At 43.7% G+C, this 23,013-nt stretch overlaps 1 protein-coding gene across 2 annotated transcripts in view; it reads left to right on the top strand.

Moving 5' to 3' along the window:
- The window catches only part of DUSP10 (dual specificity phosphatase 10), a 52,995-nt gene that overhangs the window by 4,191 nt on the left and 25,791 nt on the right, over positions 1 to 23,013 (top strand). The gene's annotated exons all lie outside the window — the stretch shown is intronic.

Raw genomic sequence — 23,013 nt, 5'->3', positions numbered from 1 at the left:
GCAGCCTTGAACTGAAAGCCAGAAGATCTGGGCTCTAGTCTTGATTCACCTTCTCATTTGCATTGTGCAAGTCATTTCCCCTCTTGGAGACCGTTTTCTCATCTTTCTATAAAGGGGCTTTATGACACCAGATGGCATCTCCAGTCATGCCTGGTCTGGTAGTTCTATTCCAGTCAAACTAGCTGGAAAGTTCTTGTCTCTCAGACTTAATCAAAGTTGATGGAACAGAGGAAACCGCAACTGTGGTGAACTACAAGTAAACCTCCAGGTACCAGTTTTTTTGTGGGAAATTCTTCCTCTTTCTCACCTCTCTGAAAGTGACCTTCAGGAAGGGCAGAGAGCCTAATTCTAAGGTCCCCCCAGAAAGTATAAGTTCACCCCAAACATCCGTTCCTCTGCCAGAGCTTCAAGGGACAGAGTCATTTTTATGAAGTACTCCCCAACCCATTGTTCCTTCTGGCATCACCTGACAACCGTTGGCATCATGGCTCCTCCCAAGATGGGGTGGTGGGTCACTTGCCCCACTGAGCACAGGATAACTGGCAGGTCAGTGTCGCTGAGCCCTGGCAGCAGAAATTAATTGCTCCCTGGTCTCTGGGCTCCTTCCACACAGCACTGCCTAACCTAGCAGTGGAGCCCGCGTCCCGTATCCAACCCAGGTGTGCCTCTTTGCCCTCGGATGCCATCCTTTGGGGCACTGCACACCACGCTTCACCTTTGGTGTCTTCTGTCAGGGGGTAGTGGTGGTAGTGAGAGACAGGCATCTTATTTCTTCTCTTCCCTTGTGTGTTGAGTTAAGGCATACAGTCTGGGCCACATCACCAGCCAGTCTCATGCAGTGTGTAGACCAACGACATTGCTGGGTTCCTTTGAACACCTTGCATATTTAAATTGCAACAGGCCATTGGGGTGAGCAAGTTAGTAGTTTTGCCTTTGTGGGCCAGCTCTGCCATTCTTCTTCTTGTCTTCCCAATGGTGCATTCTGCCTTTTGTTAAGCAGTGTTCTTAGAAATACAGTTCTGAATGTCTTTGACATCATTCCCTCTGCCCACCCTTACTGCCCTCGAACCTGCTCTTGTTGGGCTCAGCTAGCACAAACGTATGGCTTTCCTTGGGCTGGTGGGCTCTCAGGAGAAGGAGAACGTCATGGACATTGCATCCAGAGAGTTCCCAGCAGCTCCCAGGTATTTTTTTGTTGTTGCTGATGGGTTTTCTTGGGGTTACAAATATGCTCAGATTTCCTCTGTGTACCCCTGTATTTTATTGTTTTGTATTCTTGTTTGGCTGACTTTGAGTGATTCCCAGTAGGTTTACCCAGCTAGCGTTCTGTCCCCGTGATCTTGGCTTGTCTCATCTTTTTTGGATGAGAAAATACAGTCTACAAACTTCCCATTTGTAATAGTTTGTCTTGGGGAGCCAAGAAGGGGAGAACCAATGCAATGATCTTGAGGGTGGTCTCTTGCTCATGTAGAGTAGATGTCATTGAGGGAAAGCAGACCCTTTGTGTCTGTATGATCTGAAGCCAGGCATCAAATAATCCACATGAAGATGACCCTGGACATGAACATAGGGTGATTAGGAGGAGTTGTAGATTCTACCCTCTACTTTGTCGTGGGCATTGTTGTGTTTGAGTGTGGCTTGTCAGTCGCTGGGCAATGAATCTCCTAGGTGTTACTGATCAAAGTGGGGTTCCTTTCCCCCTTTCCGGTGGATGCAGCTGAGAGCCTGGGCAGCCTGCGCTTGTTCCTCAGTGTCAGTGAGGAAAATTACCTCAGTGGGGCGGGGCCGGACATGCTGTTGACCTCACCACTGGGTGCCTGGGAGGCCGCTGTTAGGGCTCATCATTTTCGGTTGGTGAGACACAGCGGCGGTCGACCTGGAAGACACACTGGTGGTAGAGGTTGGATTATTTGTAGTCTGGGGGGCTCTTTCTTCAAATATCTGGGAATTTGGTTGAATATATGTAGTTCAGGAGCAAAAGGGTCAGTAATCTACTTCATTATTTTTGTCATTATTATTTTGGTCTCTTTTGGGGGAATGGCCTAAAATTGGGACCACGATGGGAGGGAAGGGAAAGAGATTGATATTAGAATGCCCCTAGCTACCCTTTCATCTGGGTAAACCAAAGGTTAATACCATAGCACCACTGAGGTGAAAAGTGGGGTCGGCATCTCTCAGAAGGCATAGCCAGCAACTTCTCCTAGGTTCTTGAGTGGGTCAAGCAGACCATTCTGGTCTGGCTTCTCTGCTGAGGTTTATTTTAGTAACCCCCTCCATTAGTGATGTAAGATTTTATTTTAGCAAGAGTGGTGGTGGTACCATTTTGGAATGAGTGACTTTTGTAGGGTAGATACGGGGTGGGGGGTAGTTAGAATCTAAGGTCGACACCTCTAAGGCTTCATTAATTTATCTTCAGAGATTTCAGTATAATCTCGGGTAATTTATGGCTGACCCATCTGATTCTCTGGTTTATGTTTGTAAACACCGGTTGCTACCCTCCCTGTCCAAGTTTTATGTCCCCCTGTTTCAATGCCATGTTCTCCATTTTTGGTGCTGCCTGTCAAGTAGAGCGGCTGCTCAGATACCATTTTAGTAATGCTGTGTCAGGTTGGGAAGAAACTGATCAGAGGCGCAGAAGCCCCTGGGATTAAGTTACTATTCTAATTTACAGTCCCGTCCCTGTTGTGACCTATGTCTGAATCTGTGTTTTATTCTCATCTTCCGAAGAATAAATGGCATCAGACCTGTGCTTCTATTCAACCTGGCAAAAAATGATCCAAATGAATAAATATTTAGAGACCTGCAAAGTCTTTGAAAGAATTACAAGCTGTTTTACCCAAAGTTGATGTTTAATGTGATTTCTCACCCAACTCAATAAGGAGGCTAGACAGTTCTGGATTTTTCATAATGAGAGCTACCATCTTTGCTCTGATGTTTATAAGGCTCCCTTTCTTTTTAGCAAGGCTGTGTTCAGGGAAATAATTTGTCATTTACCTAAGTAGGAAAGGATAGTCTACTATCACCTCCTCTTTAAAGACAGTCTATGCCTTTAACATTTTTATTATGAAGTATTTCAAATATAGAGAAACATAGAAAAGAGTATCATGGGCACCCATATACCTAGTACCCAGATTAAACAATTATTAACACTTTCCCTATTTGCTGTCTCTTCTTTTCTTGGTTGTTGAAAGATTTTAGAGTATAGACAATATTTGAAATGTATTTCAATATGTTTCATGTTGAAACTTAATGTTTTCAAATTAAGAAGGCTGGGAATATTGTATAGTATAGTATGGACAACATTTTCACTCCTAAACACTGGTGTCATGTGCCCGTTGTTGAGAGACTTTCAAGCTTGAAATTCCACTCTGACTAACTGGCTATCAGGTCTCTGGAGAAGCGTCCCACCCTCAGAGTGGGAGGTTTCCAGGCACCTCCTTGGGGGTCTATCATGCTCCCCTTCCACGAGGGTCTGTCAGGGCCCGTGCCTGTACTTGCTCTGTGCTGTCACAAAACAAAAGAGTGACTGATTGCTTCATCCTCCAACAGGCCTGCCTCAGTATCAGAGACATTTACTGGGGGGGAGGGAGGGGGAAGAGAGAGCATCAGTTCAGGAGACTGATGCGTAGGGAAGATTCGATGACAGAGAGAGTTAGTTTCTTACGCTAGAAAACTTTCCTTCGAAACTCCTGAGATGAACAACATAGATGGCGCATTTTCCCATAGTCAAAAAGGGCTCTGAAGTAAACACTTGTAGGCAGTGCTGAGTCTGATAACAAAGTGAAGGTCTGTGCTCAGAAGTCAGAGACCCTGGGGAAATATTCTTTCTCTTTCCTGCTTTGTTTTGTGAGGGGAACAAAAGTCTTCCTCGTGTCTGTCAGGGATGTTAGGAGGATTTTTTTTTTTTTTTTTTTTAAACAGGTGAAATAAGGGCATAATATATATCCACAAGTTTGTTATTCTGAGCTTCTGTTGAACATCCAAACATGCTGAATATTAGCCTTACAGCGAATGGTGGGGAGATTCAGGCAGGACTGGGTATCCAGCGTGTCTGGGCTCTGGTCTTGGCTCGCCCCTTACTAGCTCCGTGCCCTTGACTGATGGCTACTTCGCTTACTTCCTTGCTTTCCTCATTTACCAAAAAGGATATAACAGTAGCTGTCTCATGGTGGTAGTTTAGATATTAAATGAATTAATGGGTACAAAGTGTCCTGAACAGTTCCTCATACAGGGTGAACACTTAGGACACGTAGCTTCATATTATTACTGTTGGTCGAACAGAAATGATGGTATCAGTAAAAGTGCAATTTTGGCTCCTCTTCCAAAGGAGTGCAGATAACAAGCTAGGTATAGCAGTGTGTGTGTGTGTGTGTGTGTGTGTGTTGCTAGGGCTTAAAAATAACTTGGTGACTGTTACCTAATTTAAGTAGCATATAGTTGGAGTGCCAAGTAATTACAAAGACATGTTGGGTCAGGAGGCCAGAGTAATTTGGGCATATCCTAGAATTATTTATTTGTAGGGGAGTTTGTAAAAACGTGATGATAAACCTGTCCAACGAATGTCCCATAACTAAATAATGAAAGTATAAAACTATTAAGCTTTGCTTTTTCTGGCCTCTCATCAGGCTGATTTATTTTTGGAGTAAGGATTGTAGTCTGACTATAAAAGGGGAGGTGGAAGGAGGGGCAATGTGCTTCATCTTGAGAAGTTCTCGAAGCTTTGAGTTGTGATGAGATGGACGGTGGAGGGAAAAGGAGGAAATTCACTGAAAGACCCTCTCATGTCTTTAAGCGAGTCTTGAACCCTCCCCTGAACTGGTTCACATTTACCTATACCCTCTCTAAGCTTTTGGATGTACTATTCTGCTTCCTAATTGAAAGTGAAAAGCTGTTCCCTGTTCACTGTGTGTTCAGCAGAGTGGCGTTTAGCTCGCTTACACCTGAGCTCCAACCGAGGCTTTTCTGCTGACCAGCTAGGGGTGTCCTTAGGCAACTCAGGTTACCCCTCCGAGCCCGTTTCTCTTCACTGTACAACAGGGATAATTCCAACATCAAGGATGAACTCAGACAATGTAAATAGAGTGTCTGGCACGTAGATCGCTCTCAGTAGATCAGGTCCCTGGGCTCTGCTCCCCTACCCCCCATGGCCTTTCAGAACCTCTTCCATAAGACTGGGGGGGGGGTGGGCGGGAGGGGAATGGGCCCTTGTTCTGAGCACAGCACTAGGGCGCATGTTAAGTAGGAACCACTTGTCCTCAACCATTCAGATCAGTTAAGTTAACCATCTGGCCCCTCAAGGACAAGTTCAAGAAACTCCTCTCCTAGCAGTGGTAGATAATGCTTTTAGATGAGAAAAAGCAGGGTAGAGGAAGGGAGATTTGGCAAAATCACAGGAGCAGAAACGTTCTCTACCATACAGCCTGGTGGTGCCTGTGTTCTCAGGAGCTGGCGTGCGCCTCTGACCAGGAGCCGCCCCTGCTTCCTTCATCCCAGTGTTATCGGCAACCAGACTCCCTGGCTCAGCGTTGCTGGGGAGGAGTATGGGCATGGAAATGTGTTGTAGTCCCTAGGCAATTGTTTTTTTAAATCAGTTTTTTAAAGATTTTTTTTTTTTTTGATGTGGACCACTTTTAAAGTCTTTATTGAATTTGTCACAGTGTTGCTTCTGTTTTATGTTTTGGTTTTTTGGCCACAAGGCATGTGGGATCTTAGCTCCCCAACCAGATGTTGAACCTGCACCCCCTGCACTGGAAGGTGAAGTCTTAACCACTGGACCACCAGGGAAGTCCCGTCCCTAGGCAATTTAATTCTAGTAGGTAGATAAAAGTACACGACACACAAGGGGCAGAAATTCTAATCCCAGGAGAGGTCATGTCCCCTCTTCTGAACTCAAGTACCTCAGGTTTTAGAATAGGAAGGGGCCTTAGAGGTCACCTAGTCCAAGAGTCTTCACTGAAGGCTGTTCCTTGGAATCACCTGGGGCAATTTAAAACCTGGGATGCTCAGTTCCCACTTCCAGAGATTCTCATTAAATTGGTCTGGGGTCCAGCTGGAACATCAAGACTTTTAAAAGCTCCCAAGTGGTTCTAACATGCAGCGAACTTTGGGAACCATCCATCTCGTCCAGTCTTCTCATTATGCAGTTACAGAATTGGGGCCTAGAGAGGTCTATTGCTCATCCAGTGTCACATGCATGATTAATTTCAGAGCCTTAGTGCAAAAAATAGGTCTTGCCAGGTTGATATGTTGATTGTGTGTGTGTGCGTGTGTGTGTATTATTATCTAATGATAACAGTATCTATTGTATAGCATACAAATATAAAGTAAGATAATATATTTAATCAATCATTTTGAGTACTGATAACTTTTTTCTTGAATTTTGAGATTTCAGTCCAGAAGTATAAGGACCTAAGTCTTTTGAAACCAGCAGACTCATGGTCCTGATATTTACCTGGATCATAGAAATATAGGACAAATGTTAATGATGTTAATCCCATCTTCTAGGGAATTTAATGGTTTCAGGAAGAGCTGGAAAACATTTATCAAAATGCGCCCCCGTACCCAAGTGTTTCAGGTTTCTAGGGACTTTTGGGTCAGTTGGGTTCCACGGATGTACAGCCTTGTGGGTACAGGAGATTCATTCATTTTTTTCAACAAATATTACTGAATGCCTTCTATGTGCTAGACACTGGTCTTCAGGCTGAGGTATCTGCCATCATAACTCTGATACTCCAAATATCAGAATGAGAGCATATATGGACCAGGCTAGTATTCCACATCCTTTCCACCTTGAAAATCATGTACCTGTTCGGATTCTTCATCTTCTATTGCTACACAATCTTGTTTAGGGAGCAGTTTATCTTTAGGAAATATCATTCTCCTGGGAAGTACATGTTTGTGTGGCCTTTGGCTTTTTTCTCCTTTCTTTTTCCCTTTCAAGATAGAGTCTGGCCTTTTCTAAGCACATCTTTGTGGGCCAACAGAATTTCTTTCTGAAGTCTTGATCCGAAAAGAATTTTTTTTTCTTTTTATTTGTCAGTTTTTTAATGGAAAAGGAAACATACATTCTCTCTCTGCCTCAAGAAGCTCAGGGCTGACAGGCCGCCTCTGTGCATTGGAGTGGAACTTTGTAATTTGAACCTCACTAATTTGGGACATGCTGCTGATAGGGACAAGCCCTGTGTTTATTTTTTCCTGCATGCTCTCTATGAAAAGAGGACATGCTAAGCAAACAAATACTGTAAATGGTATTTCAAAGACAAGGTTTTGGCTCCCTTAGGGAAAAAAAAAGAGTTTGCGAGTACAATTAAAAACCACTCTAAGGGAAAGGGCTGGAATGAAAACACAAGTGTCTGTCATTCTGAAGCCTGTGCTATTTCCCCTAAACCATGTGGGTTCCTCTTGGGCAAATTTTCTGTGGCTATGTATCCGTGTACTATATACTCTATATTAATATCATATAACCTTACTAATTCAGAAAAATGGGAGGGAAGAGAAAAGAATAAGTATGAACCACAGCCTGAATTTCACTGTAGAACATTTCAAAATATACATTTTATATTCATGTTGATGTAGTGTCCTTTCTAATTATGAAGTCTTTTACTCGAGATGTTTTCATCCATAAGCTAAGAGGAAGGTCTTAGCATCCTTTTTTGCTCAGCCTATTGTCTGCATCATCTATTATTACTTAAAAGTTGGGGGGTAATATATATATATATATATACCCCCCCAACAAAACCCATATTTTATGGAACTTAAAGGAAAAGGTAACTTGAGCCTATGCTTTTGGATAAAGAAATGAGCCGTACAGCCTGGTATTTTCATATAGGATAAAGGCTATTACCCCGTGCTCTGCCTCTGGCAAAGGGCAAGATCACTATCAGGAAGAAAAGGTTTGCAGATTCATCACATTATCCGTCTCGCCTTGATGTTTTATTTGTGGTGAGGGCCTACTCATCGTGTGTTTTGCCCCCCTAAGACTGGAATTTCATGGAAAGCAAAACAAAGCTAAACTCTTCCCGAGTGCTTGGACAGAGGGTTTGGTTTTCTTTGTCTTCCCACCCGGTGGACCCCCGTCAGGCATCTGTTGCCCAATTCTCAATCAAGCAAATAGATGAAGCTGCCTGATTCAGGGGGCAGTGTCAGACTGTCCTCCCTTTGAGGAGCGTAAGCTTCTCCCGTTATGATGTGAGCTCAAGTGATTTTATTTTGTGTCCCTGGGTAAGGAGGTTGTCACCACTGTGTGGCAGAACCTTACTGTCCAGTGCTTTACTACTTGCTGCTTATTCTATGGGAGAAAGAATCCCACATTCTTTGCATCATGGCCCCGGGGTCCACTACTCCTGGGCTAAATATCACCAGCTGTTGCCACTGGCAAGTGGGAAGAGAAAACAGATTGGGAGGAGAGGAAGGAGGAACAGGGATATAGAGGGAACAGAACGGTGTGAGGGCAGAGGGTCCTCTCAGAGTCAGAGACAGGATCTTCCTGCTCCTACACTGGAGTCCCGGGTTCCAGTTTTCAAGACTGTGAATTACTGTCATTAGTTACTACAGCGTGTCTGCGTCCCTCTTAAAATAATAAGATGAGACAGACTTCTGAGGGGAGCTTCCTTGAAGGGATAGAGGACATTTTCTTGGGTCTTGTATTTCTAGTCTTATTAAATAGCATATTTTTATGATAAGATTTATAAGAATGCTCTGATGGTTCTCATGAAGTGATATTTTACTCTGACCGTGGAACACCATTTAATCACATATAACTACTCTGGGTCTGACCAACCTATCATCCTCAAAATTAGAAAATTATTTTCCAGATAGTTTGGGGGAAAAAAAAAATAAAAGCGATTGACTGCTTTCTATGTGCTGGGCATTGGGCTGTCACATACATGTCTTCCTTAGCTCTCAGCACAACTCCTTGAGAGAGGTTTTAGATTCCCAGTTTTACAGAAGAGGAATCGGAGGAGGAGATTCAATATTTCTCCCCCCAGATTATTAACCAGTGAGTTGCAGAACAAGTATTAAAACCCTGTTCTAAGGATCTCAAAGACCAAGTTCTTTCCAGGCTGGCCACATGTTTATTTACAAGTGCACCGTATATCTCATTCCTTAGGGTCACTTTGCGCTTCATCTATGAAGTGTCCTTGGTTACGATACTTCCCCCCCTGCCCATTTTCTTGTATGTCCTCAACTGAAAGTTCCAGTGCTAAGAGTGGCTGACTGTGTCCTCAAGGAAGAGCTGGCTTTCCAATGACCTCACCCTGAATTATATCACGGCTTTTGGAAACTTCAAACTTTGGTCATGGCAGAGACTTTCAACTAGAGCAACCAATCAATGAAACAAATGTTTGAAACCCGCAACGATTATTTCTAGCATTTATGAAATGTTTGCTGTCTTAGCAGACTCTGTGCTCAGAGCATTATGTCTCATGATAACGTTCCAGTCTACATATGAGTGACTGAGACTCAGAGAGGTGCAGGCACTTGTCAAGGTCACTCAGCTGGTGCCTGGTAGCGACCGGGCATAGTGCCCTGAGGTTTCTGCTCCTTGTATTTTCAATGTGGAGAACTTTAGAATGCTTTCTCCTAGTAGCCTGTGGATATGAGAATGATGCTTCCTTCTTTCGCCCATATTAATATACTTCCTTTCTAGAGTGGGAAGTAGATAAGTGGGAAGGAAGACAGGTATGAAATTATATTTAGTGAATAAGAAGGAATGCTTGATGGGTATGTATGACTACATCCCAAAGACTCTAAGATCCAATGGTATTTGATTGCTTATGTTTTATAGTCATTATCCATTCTATTAGTGTGGGTAATATATTAACTATGGGGTTTCTTTTCCCCCTCAAGTGTGTGAAGAAAGAATTTCTAGCTGGTTATCATTACCTTTGGGAAAGTGAATTCTCCGGGATAAGTGAAAAAGAATGTTATCAAACTATTTACTAACTGTTGCTTTCCTCTTCTGCTTTCCTCTCCTTATCTTTCTTCTTCCTCTCTATAGTCTAAGCCTCCAAATACAGCTCAGGTAATCTGGGAGTGTGGCAGGGACAGACCGTAGAGAAAGCATGATTAACACCCTTGAAGGATAGCAGGATGGACCCCTGGGAACCCTGTGCTTGAAGCAGCATTCATTCAGGCAGAATTATTGAGCATTTGTTTCAGCTGTCCCATTTTACAGATATGGAAACTGATTACTTACCCAAGAGCACATAAGTAGCTGGTAGCAGAACTGGCATAGAATCCATGTTTCCTAACTCTCTGTACAGTAATTATCCTTTAAATCCCAGTGGGAGTATAATCCTTTGGTTTGAATTTGAGTTGTTATTAAATAAGCAGATCTTGTGGGTCCAAGTGTTTGGCCAGGTTGCTTCATGTTTTCTTTCCCTTCCCCTTTGTAATGAGGTGATTAAGTGACTTCTCAATGAATCGGTCTGCCGGTTTGCATTTGTATTCAGCTTTCCTATTAGAAATTTGTATCTTTTCTAGCAGAGGGAATATAGTAAATTAACAGCACAGATTCTAGAACCAGACTGCTGAGTTTGAATCCTAACTTCATCACTTATTAATAGCATGAAGTTGAGCGAAATAAGTTTGGTGTGCCTCAGTTTTCCTATCCATAAAATAGGGAGGGTAATGACAATTTTCTCATGGGATTGAGGATTAAATTAGATAATTCGTATACAATGCCAGACACATAATAGCTAACATATATTACAAATGTACCATAATTATGTCATATATCTGCCATAAAAATTCATCACCATATATTTATCTCCAAGGGATAAATGAGTAATAAATACAGTCAAATGAATTGACATCGCCACTGGTGCAATGTTAAGTAGAAATAACTCTTTGATGCTTGGTAGATTATTTTTTGTTTAAAGGTTTGGAAAAACCCGGTGTTTCTAGTGGGGTGGATAGATAACTACATCAGGACTTTTTTCTGAATCAACACCATACTGGAAAATAATACTATTTCTATGTAAGGAAATCTTATAAAATTAAGTCTTAGCAAAGACTCAATTATATACCCATTGTTGGACTATTAAGAAAATTTTAGAAAGAAAAATTAGATGACATACTAATCTCCTTGACTGGCTTAGTTTCACTTTTACATATTCTCTGCATTCTTTACCCATATTTGTGCATATTTTGCAGAGTTTTTCATACAGAAACTGAAATTCATTTTCACTTTATATTGCAAGTACTTTTGCTTCCTGTTTAGTCATCATAGGTTCTCTTTGAATGTTATAACGTGTCTTATTTTATGGGATGTATCACATTTTGCTTACCACGTTTGCCTATTCATGAAGTTAAGATTGTTTCCAAGTTTTTGATATTGTAAGAGAAACCTCTGGAGGGAATCCCTTGTTTGGGAGCTTCTCTACTTTTCCTCTGAGGAATGGAAGCTCGGGGCCAGCCACCTGGGGTTTATTTCCACCCCCCCTAATCCCCCTTCATTTTTTCATTCCTGCTTTTCCCTTCAGAAAACAAGCTCCAACTCCCTATTAAAGTTATTGGTTTGTACGAAAGTCTTTATCTTTCATCACAGATCTTTGCACAAATTCCGATTGTGTGTGCAACACACATTCCCTGAGGCGTGTGCTGTAAATCTCTGGCTTCTGCATTGGTGGGCAGAGTGAGGAAGTTTGGGGCCTCCACTATTGGGGCCTCCAGAAGCTATTGTGGAAGTGAACGATCTGGCAGGGCCATTGCCACCTCCTTGTTTCATAAATCTGAGCCACTCCCAGTTTGATGCTGTTGATAAGATGCTTTGAAAGGGACATCCTTGTGAATAACAACAGAGAGAGTTAGATTTTGTGAGGTGTTAATAGGTGTTTGTGCCCCTACCCCTTTCCCCCCTTTTTTTGAACCCTGGGGTTTTAGTGCAGTGCTGAAGTCTTCTGAGTGCTTAAGCAGTCAAAAGAATACATCAGGATGGAGAGACTATTCCCATTAGTTCTTTTTGCCAAATTAAGGTAAAATGCCCTTTAAATAGGAGCTAATTCTCTGACAGATAATTAGCTTGTCTTTCTTGATGAAGTATGTGAATTGGGTTGAGTTTATTATAATTAATCTTGCATATTATGTAAAAATGCATTTGTCTGCCCTTATTAGGTGAATCTCTTCATTCCTACCTTAAGGGTGGCTTGGAACCTTCACCCTCGCTCCGTTGAGAATTGACTGAATTAGATGAATGGCAGGGTGATGGGCAGCTCTTGGTTATAAAGGTTGGGAGAAGCTGAAGGTGGGGCACCACTATTCGAAGAGACAGAGCTTGCCTATTAATATCTGCATCTTTAAAAGAAAAAAAAAAACACTTTGATTATGTTTTGGGTCCTGAGAATCAGATGCTACAAAGCTACCTAAAGAATTACCTTGAAATCAATCTCCTGCTCATGATGTTCTTCTGGATTTACAATGTGGAGCATTTTCCAGGAAGTGACGAGTTGGGTGATGGGCAGGTACACTTGCTGGTGTCTGGGCGGTGACGCTGGAAGGTGGCCTGAGGGGGAGCAGAGGGTCTACTCAGTGACTTCATGAGTCAAAGCTCCGCCCTGCAGTTCTTCTTGCTCCCCACTCCCCAGCCATTCAGAGTTCCTTGAGACTCCCCCCCCCCCCCGCCCCCGGCTGCTTTCAGGGCTTCTTTTCCCATTGAAAACTATTGTCCATGGTTACTTGATTTTGCCAGTATCAAGATGTGCGTTGGGGAGATGGAGTTTGCGAATAAAAGAGCACACTGTGGATAATTCATCCAAGAGCGTCTCTCCTCCAAGTTGAAGTGTTTCTTTTCCGGAGAAGAGAATGGCTATTTGATGTTCTGTGGCAGCTGCCTGACACACGGCTTAGAACACCTTAGAGTTTAGGCCTTGGTCACTGCCTCTACACGTGTGTGCGCATGTGCTCGCACACACATTATAGGGAACATTTGTAAAATGGGCACTGAGCATTAACTCATTTAATGAAGATAACAGTAGTCACCTCTATCTGCAGCCGCTACCCAATATAGTAGCCGTGAGTCAACATGGGGCTTGAAATGAGACGAGTCCAAACTGAGGTGTGCTATATGTGTAAGATACATACTGGATTTCAAAGACTTTGTACAAAAAGAACGTAAGATATTGCATTGATAATTGTTTTACTATTGATTACATATTGGAATGATGCTATGCTAGACAGGTTGAGCTAAGTAAAATATATAAGTAATGTTAATTCTACCAGTTTCTTTTTCTTTTTTTTTTTCTTTTTTTTAAAATATTTATTTATTTATTTATGGCTGTGTTGGGTCTTCGTTTCCATGCGAGGGCTTCCTCTAGTTGCGGCGAGCGGGGGCCACTCCTCATCGCGGTGCGCGGGCCTCCCACTACCGCGGCCCCTCTTGTTGCGGAGCACAGGCTCCAGACGCGCAGGCTCAGTAATTGTGGCTCACGGGCCCAGTCGCTCCGCGGCATGTGGGATCCTCCCAAACCAGGGCTCGAACCCGTGTCCCCTGCATCGGCAGGCAGAGTCTCAACCACTGCGCCACCAGGGAAGCCCTCTTTTTCCTTTTTAAAGTGCAGCTATGAGAAAAAGATTTGTTACGTCGTAACTGGCATCATACTTCTCTTGAATGGTGCTGATCTCTATATACTAATAACAGTATTATTATCTCTACTTTTTAGATGAGGAAACTGAGGCTCAGAGAGGTTAAGTAAATTCCCAAAGTCACACAGCAGAAAGTCAAACTCAGACCAGTCTCACTGCAGAGCCGATGTTCTCCCCCAGGACAGAACTGTTGTGTGATGCAGAATTTGTCTGGCTTTTGCCCTTGGTGGTTCCTGGGAGGTAACCTCTAGTTACACCTGAGCTTATGCTACTGTGGGATGATTTAGAACAGGGTTAGGTCATCAGAAAGACCGACAATGTGATTAGAGGGTGGGGGCTTTGTATTAGTCTGAGCTCCTCCTAGGAAGAAAAGGGAGCTGGAGATTGAGTTCAGTCACGTGACCAGTGGTTCAATCAATCATATCTACGTAATGAAGCTGCAATAAAAACTCAACACCAGGACTTCCTTAGTGGCACAGTGGTTAAGAATCTGCCTGCCAATGCAGGGGACACGGGTTCGAGCCCTGGTCCGGGAAGATCCCACATGCTGCGGAACAACTAAGCCCATGCACCACAACTACTGAGCCTGGGCCACGAGCCACAACTACTGAAGTCCACGTGCCGCAACTACTGAAGCCCATGCGCCTAGAGCCCGTGCTCCGCAACAAAAGAAGCCACTGCAATGAGAAGCCCGCACACCGCAGAGTGTCAGAGTTGCACTGCAGTTTTGCACGAATAGACTGCCTTCCATCGAGAGGTTTGTTTTAGGGGCACAGTGTTTGGGAAAGCAAAGTACTGTATGTAGCTTATCTTGCTTGTTTCTCTAACCCCACATCCTGCGTGACGATGGCCAGTTATGCTCTAGACTTGTAAAGTGACTCAGTCTTCCAGCAACTGCTTTTGCCCACTAGGCTTAGCCCGGAGACAGGGTAGCCTCTGACACCACCACGCCCAGAACCTTCCAGCCTGCAACTCTTGGGGTCCTCTCTGCTTCTTCATCTCCCAGACGACACCACATGAGAGGTGATGACATACATATGTTACATACTGCTTTGATACCAGAGATTCTTAAATATTGGTGTTGGGATTAAGTTCCTTATAGGAAACTGTTGTAGGGTGATAATACGGGTAAGGACTGGTTGTTTTTTTAAGTAGTTTGCAATGTCTAGAATCGCACTTTTGTCGTACATGTCCTGTTACATCTGCTAAACACTGTGTTCAGAGCAACTGTTTTCTTTCCTTTGGGGGCTTTTGTTTGGATTTTTAAACCATAATCCCATGTGTTTTTCTTTTTTGGTTTTTCTCCTTCCCACTTAAAACAGACACTCTGTCTTCCCTGTGGTCCAGTAGCCATTACCCTTCCGTTCCTGCTCGGCCTGGCTCTTTTCCTGCCAGGCCCTCTTAGGTCACCAGCTCCTAGAAAGTGGACTCCTACGAGGGCATCTTGGGGCTGCCCGGGAAGGCACATTTCTAAGAAAAGACAAACTTAAGCGGTGTAGTTATTGCAAAGGGAGATTCCTTTACCAATGAAAACCAGGGATAAAACAAAAAGCGTTCTAGAGTTGGAAAAGAGGTCTTTTGAAATGCCCAAGATGACTTGATTTCTACCTACTTGGGCCAGCTCTGGGCACTTTGCATACTGCCATCGTGCCAGGCTTGCTCTTTTCCACTAAAAAATTATTGACAACCTAAAAGTGGAGAGTTATGTTTTATTCGGTGGGAATTTTTAGGACTTCGAGCCCGGGAGGCAGTATCTCAAGTAACCCCGAGAGAACTGCTCCTAGGAAGTGTGTGTGGGCATAGGTGGGGGAGCCAGGTTATGTAGAAGTTTTGCAACAAAGGGCCGGTAGTCCAAACGTCAAAAGATTATTGTAAGTTAAGGAAAACCAGCTATCCCAGGTTAAGGAATTTAGCGCCTTTCTATGTATGGGAAGGTGCAAGAGTCTGGGCTCACTGAAATCATTCCTTTCATAGGCACCTCAGCTATCTGGGGCCAGGATCCTGTGTTTTCACATCCTGAGTTCCCTCAGGGCTCACCGGCTCATGTTGGAGGGCTGCAATCACTGACGACTGTGACATCCTTTGTTTACTGATATGGCAGGCAATATTCCATTTCTCGCTCTCCAGAACTGTTCGGCTTTAAGGTTGGGCTCAGTTACCTCTTAGGTAACTGCCACTCTCAGTACCTGTGGGAGGTAAATGTCAGTTTCTAAGAAGGATAGAATGGGTTTATCAGAACCAACCAAAGAGGGACAGAAAACTGGGCATTCTCTTCTCACGCTGTGTCTCTGAGCATCTCACCTTCCGGAGGACCAGAGGCTCTGATGCCCCTTGTCTGTCTTTCAAGAACACCCATAATGTTACCCCTGTGGGAGAGCAAGGGCTGTAACTGTCTTTTTTAGAGAAGGGGGAAACTCCTGCATCTGAAGAAAAAGCTCTTAAGATGCAATTGTGTTTTAAAATGGACTTCAAGTTAAGTAACCTGCCCGAAGGTGCAGGGTTAGAGGGAGGGATAGGAGGAACCCAGAATTCCTGATTTTAGAACCGGCCTTGTGTCCCTTCAACAGGAGGCAGAAGAAATGGACCTGGGGGTGGTGAATTCACACTGTGTGAATCATCTATCTGTTACCGCTCACCTTGTCTCAGTGGGTCAACCAGCTAGCTGGGAGGGGGCCCAACCAGATCTTGCATTTTGTACTCTCAGTGCTGTCACCCCAGCCCACATTTAATGCTTAATAAATGCATGTGGAAATGGACTGGGGGTCCCTCCCACTGTTCCCTGACATCTCGCAGACTGATTTCTCCCTACTAAGTCTCCTTTTCTTGTTCATGGCTCTTTCCATCCATTCATCGCTTATATAGAATGTCCAAGGAGGAGGCATGGAGAGGGGACAAGAGGTTAAAAGCCCACCAGGTGTGAATTGTCTTACACCCCAGCCATCCTCGGGCACGGCTGTTTGTCAGTCCCGCAGGCTGCCTCTTCTCCATGAGCCTTTCCGGCCCTCCTCCCCAGCCTTGGGAGTGACAGGATTTCTGTGTCCTCATGCTAAACTCACCTGGCTGGCCCTGCACCTGTCCTACACAAGTCACAGCGGGATGGCATCATTTCAGGTGTTCTATTTTTTTTTAATTTATTTTATTCAAATAGAGTTGATTCACCATGTGTTAATTTCTGCTGTACAGGAAAACGATTCAGTTATACATATACGTATATTCCTTTTCATATTCTTTTCCATTATGGTTTATCACAGGATATTCAGGGATTCCTAAAATGTGTCTTCTACCAGGCCTTTTGCTAACTTTCCTCTATTGTTGCTTCATCTCTCCTTCTTTCTCCCATTTGATCTATCTTCAGAAACTATATATTATTTAAAAAAATTTTTAATCTTCCAAATTCCTGGCATTTTGCTGAGCAACACATAATACATGGTTTACGATGAACTGGCCCTTTCTCTTCTCGTTCCAAAGCTCATTTAATCTAGAAACATTTAATGAGGCTTACTATACAAATCAGGTACAGCTGTAGGTCTAAACAGTAGTGAATCCTTACAATTTCTATTAATAGCTGCCAGTATTAGCTCATTAAATCCTTGCGATGACTCTTATTGTTGCCTGTTGGTACTATTATTAGCCGTATTTTGCAAATGAGGAACCTTGGGTGCAAGAAGGCAAGGAGCTTTGCTGAGATCATACTGCTGGAAAAGTGTGGAGGCCACCTGAGCCACAGGGCAGTGGTGCTGTATTTTGTCCAAGACAGACAACAGCTCGGCTTTCTTGGGCTCCACATTTTAATAATAGCAATAAACAAGCGAAGAAATTAACAAATGATTTCAGATAAGTGATCAGTGAAGACCACAAAACTTTAAAACTTCATGATATAATGATAGAGATCTATGGGAGGGTAGATAAAGGGAAGACCTTTATGAGGCGATCCCGTTTGATCTGAGGTCTGAATCACCTACTTGAGGACCTAGGAAAAGGGAGTTCCAGGAAGAGGGAACAGCAGGTGCAAAGGCCCTGAGGTGGGAGGCAGGTCATCCAGGCCTCACATACCCTACGATAGCTGCTCTCATTCTTGCCATTGTTCATTAATGTCCAGTTTATCCACACCGTGCTGAAGTTATAGAATGTTGGAACTGGGAGAAACTTAAAGACGATCCAAACCTCTGATTTTCTAGAAGTGGCAAGAGGGGTCGCTAGCACCCAGTATAACTTCAGCGTGGAAAGAAGGGCTGTGTTCCAAGTCCTTGCTGTCAGGACTTCTGTCCCCCTGAGCAATGTTAGTCATGGCTTCAAGGGATGTGGCTGGGAAGTCAGACGGTGCCAGATGTGGGGTGCATACCAGGTCACCTCTCCGTTTCACATGTCCCAGGTTGAACCGACCATTACTTGGCTGGCCTTCCACTTAGCCTTAAGTCTACGTTGACAGTATATAATCCCAGCGCACCTTCTCAGAGAGGTACTGGCCTCCTGGTTGTTTTATCTTCCCCTTCATCCCAGAAGGTGGTCCACTACATGGGGACACGCTAGCTTTTGACCTGATGCAAACTGGTGTATCTCTCAGCACACAGAAGCCTCACCTGGCTTTAGGCTGACCTTTCCCAGCTCAGCCCTCATGCAGGGGTTGGACCATTGGGCACAGCTGTCTGGGTGAATCCCTGAGCTGGGAAAGCTCACGCCTGCTCCTTCTGGCAGTTTATCCTTAATGCTCAGACTTGCTTAGTATTCTTGCCAAATATAGAATTCAGCTCAGTGACTTGAGGAAGTTGTTGCTATGCCTTTTGTGAACTGAAAACACTGGTTCAGTAAAACAACTCACAGTTTGATGTTGACACTTGATCCTTTCCCCTACCACTTCCTGAATTCCCTACGCCACAGCCCTTTGACCTCCAGATCATATGAAAACACATGGTCATAAAAGCTGTTTGTTTGGACATGGGGGTTTCATTCACAGCGAGTGGAGATGCACACGCCATTTTTGACTAGGCACTTCCATACGCGATTGTAGGGATGGAACCCACCCGGGCTTCACTTGTGTGACCTTGCCTTGCTTCCTGCCTTGCTTCCCCTCCTCTTGTCATAGACGTTTGTAGATGACCTTTTACGAATGTAATTTCCAATGGGAATGTTTCACAGTAGAAATATGCTCTCTCTTGAGGCTTGTTCTTGATATTTCTAGAGATTTATTTAATTGGACTCTACTTAAATCCCACTGGGAAACATACTTTTGCTGTGAAGTTGTAATGTGTTTAATCTGGGGTCTAAGATAAATGTTGGTCCTCAGGGGAGGTGGATTGTTAAGCAACAGTTTTCCTTTTGTACAGTGGGCTTGTTTAATGAATAGCTTTACTGGGCTTTCTTCTGTTTGTTTGTTTAGCAATGCTTCATTACTTAAACTCCCGCACTGCAAAGCAAAGAATGTTTTCCCTCTCTTCAGAGAATTAAACAATAATGGGGACTATCTGCTTGAGCTCTTGGGGAAAATATGGCTTTGTGTTTTATAGCTCTCTCCTCCTGTTAACATTCTTCCCTCTCTAACCTTCCAGTATGATCTCATGGATTTTTTTCCCTTCCCTTAATCCATCTTGATGGATTAACCAGTATTGAGCTATTTAGCGAACAGAGGAGGTGAAGCCCTAACATGGTATCGAGTGGCCTCCCAAATACACAGAAGGTCTCCAGCTAAACTGTTTTTCAACCCGGAGAGTATAACTAATGAGGAGGCATGTGTCTTTGGGAAGAAGTGGGCTCCTCTGCTTGCAGCTGGCTTGTGGAACGAAGGTTCTGGAAGCTTCCATGGGCTTGCTTCTTATGAGCATGCTGTCCCTTAGGCAGCATCCCTATCTTGACCTTGGATGACTTCTGGCTTGACTTTGAGATATGGTACCCACTTGGGTTGGCTCCCAGGGACCAGGTTCTCAGGCAGTCCACAGCTTTGGGTGTGGTTCTTCAAAAGTAAGAATTATAATTTATCTTTTTAAGAAATATATTTATACTGGGAGTTAAAAGTAGTACTGTGTTAGTCTGCTTGGGCTGCCATGACCAAATGCCATAGACTGGGTGGCTTCAACAACAGACATTTATTTTCTCACAGTTCTGGAGGCTGGAAGTTCAAGATCAGGATGCTAGGATGGTCAGGTTCTGGTGAGGTCTTCCTGGCTTGCAGATGGGTACCTTCTTGCTGTGTCCTCAATGGGAGAGAGAGAGAGAGATGGACACAGAGAGAGAGACAGAGAGAGAGAGAGCAAGCTCTCTGATGTCTCTTCTTATAAGGGCACTAACCTCCATTAAGAGGACCCCACCCTCATGACCTCATCGAAACCTAATTATCTCTCAAAGGCCCCATCTCCAAATGCCATCACGTTAGGGGTTAGGGCTTCAGCATGTGAATTTGGGTGGGGGAGACACAATTCAATCCATAGCAGGTACAAAACATGTATTCTGAGAAAGAAAGGGTATGGATTTTGCCCAGCTTTTGGAATATAGGTAAATTGCACCATCTGCTAGATTAACTTTTTTCTGGCTCTCACTTTCTCTTTTCCTTTCAAACTCATATTGATCATGTATTATGGACTTCTGAACATTCAGGAGCTTCCCACTGAACTTAGAATAAAATCCCAACTGCTTAATGGCCCTAAGAGGCCCTCTGTAGACTCCTTTGCCCTCCTCTGGTCACTCCCTCCCCCTCATGCTGCTTCACCGCATTCTGTCCCTTTGAGTCATCACAGGCCTCACGAGTGTCCTGCCTTTGCCCCTAGTGTGATTCTCTGCTTCCACTGTTCTCCTGGACCCCCTCCCCTCCACCCCTTTTCCAAACTAGTCAATCCCTTCTCATCCCCAGAGAGGCCTGCCCTAAACCCTGATCTAATCACTACCCTCTCACAGCACCCAGGAGCTGGAGGGCACCTCATGGCCCTTATCATCGTTAATCATTACCTTTTTATTTGTGTGTTTGTATGTTGATCATCCATCTCATCCCATTGGACCCTGACTGGTGGGGAGAGAGGGAGAGAGGAGAGGGAAGGGACATCTTCAGCCTGTCACTCGAGTCTCAAAATGTCTGGGCGGGCTTGCTCTCTGATAAAAGAGATTTTAAAAGTGAAGCTTGTGTTCCTATAACTGGTGTGTCTGTTAAGAAAACCCAGAGACCTGAGCTACGTGTTTAGGATGTGCCTTTCTCCCTGGGAGCTGGTTGGCGTGGGCTGACATAGGTAAAGGTTAGACGTGGAGGGACCAGAAGGAAATCTGAACTTGCAGGTTTTCAGGAACCTGAGGCTCGAACTTGGCCGTCTTTCTATCAGCCCCTCTTTTCCCTCCATATATACCCAGCCAGTGATTTGATAGGCACACTTCTTAGTGGAAAACCATTCCCTTGACTGAATCCCAAAGTCCTGTCTTGAAAAGAAAAAACTATTAAATTTGCTCTCTTTAAGTGGCATTTTTGTGAGTGGGAGTGAAGCTCAGTCTTGGGGCCGATGAAGTCCCCGTGAATATGAGGCTCCACAAAGCAGACTGGGAGGAGGAAGGGGGCAGCTGGACCCCCAGAAATGTCCACTCTGACCAGTCCAGCCTCAGCCTAAGGGAGTGTGAAAGGCTTCTTCAGCCCCTCAGGCTGAGGGAGCAACTTGGAGAAGTCATTTATGCCCACCCCCTGCTTTCCAGGTGGTGCCTCCTGAAACCTTTTAGAGACAGAATGGGGAGGGTGGGTGTAAAGATGGGGTTTTGTGCACCAAGGGGGGCTCACAGCGTGTGTGGGAGGGCAGGGGGTGAGGCTTGACCACTTTTCCCACCCACACCATCAACTCTTTAAAAATAGGTTTAAAAATATTCTGTGGATTCATTGGACATTTAAGCATCAAGTCAAATATATTCCAGGTAGAATCTCCCTCTGGTTTTCTTCCCGAAGTGTTTTTGAGAGAGGGAGGGGGAGGCCGGGAGGGAGGGAGGAAGAGGAGCAAACACAGGCCGGCTGGCTCTAGAGGACAGGGGCCCAGAGGGTGCTTTTCCTTAAAGTCACAGTGACTTCTGCCGAACCTGAGGTGTTCCTTCCTGGCTGTGGGAACTCTGCAGTCTTAAGTTTGAAGCCTGCTCTCAGAGAAGTCATCTGCTCATTAAAAGAACACAAAGCTATTTAATTGTTGTCTTTGTGGAAAATTACATGACTGTCATCAGCTGTTCCTTCTGGCTGTGCTTTCTGTTCTAATGTAAATAAATGAGGTAACAGATTTAAAGAAACAGGCTGTATTTACATACTTGCGAAGTATCCTCTCAAACAATCTGCCTGTGTTATTCAAATACACACAAATTAAACTGGTGGTATCCTAAACACTGGTTACCCATTAAAGCCTTAAAGTAGGAATGTTAAGAAGGGGGTGACACAAGTGCACCCCCCCTTCAAGGGTAGTAACAAGAATCTGCCTTTTTTGTGTGCAATTGAGAGCTACTTCAGCAGGCTGAAATTTAATCCCCAGCCCTTTTCTCCACCAATTCTGTAGTGAGGGGACTTCTGTGTACCGCAGGCAACTTTGTTTTTTTAAATTGATTTTATTGAAGTGTAGTTGATTTACAATGTTTTGTTAATTTCTGCTGTACAGCAAAGTGATTCAGTTATACATATATATACATTCTTTTTCGTATTCTTTTCCATTATAGTTTATCACGGGATATTGAATATAGTTCCCTGTGCTATACAGTAGGACCTTGTTGTTTATTTACTGTTTGTATAATAGTTTGCATAGGCTAATCCCAAACTCCCAATTCATTCCTTCCTCAACTTCTTTTTCTGTATTATTAACTCAAAATTTGAGAATATTCTGGTATAAACCTTTTAGGAATTTTCTTTTTTTCTCTCTCAAAACATCACTAAATACAACTTTGTTAGATTACTATTAAGTATAAGGACAGGACTAATCTTTAGTCTATTTTGGAAGGACAGTTTGGGGAGGGGCATTCTTGAAGTAATTTCTACCTATGGTTTGTCACTAGGTCAAACAGACACCAGAGAGGTCCTTTAACTTATCTTTTAATTTTTATAAATTATTTCCAAAAATAGATTGATCACCCATCCATGACCAAGAGATTGATATCTTCCCTACAGCTATTGGTATCAAACATATCAACAAATCACCTATCTTCCTGTGGCATATAGCGAAGTCCTGTGTACAAAGGGATTTAAATAAGGTTATTCCTGCACTCTTTCCCTGCTGCCTTATATATAATAAACTGCCTTCTGTAGTTGGCTTTTAAAGTGTATCTGTAGAGAACTTGTATCTCCTAAGAGAGAACAGACAGTAAAAAAAAAAAATCCATGAGGCAAGGGACTAACATATGAGCAGATATATCTTCCTGGAACACTTAACAATATTTGCCCAGATAATCAAAATGTGCTCAATGGAATTCAAGATCCTAATTTTTTTTTAAAGAGTTTTA

Source organism: Balaenoptera borealis (genome assembly GCF_965194805.1).
Source record: "Balaenoptera borealis genome assembly, chromosome: 1".
NCBI classification, from domain to species: domain Eukaryota; kingdom Metazoa; phylum Chordata; class Mammalia; order Artiodactyla; family Balaenopteridae; genus Balaenoptera; species Balaenoptera borealis.
This window is presented reverse-complemented; position numbering and strand designations above follow the sequence as displayed.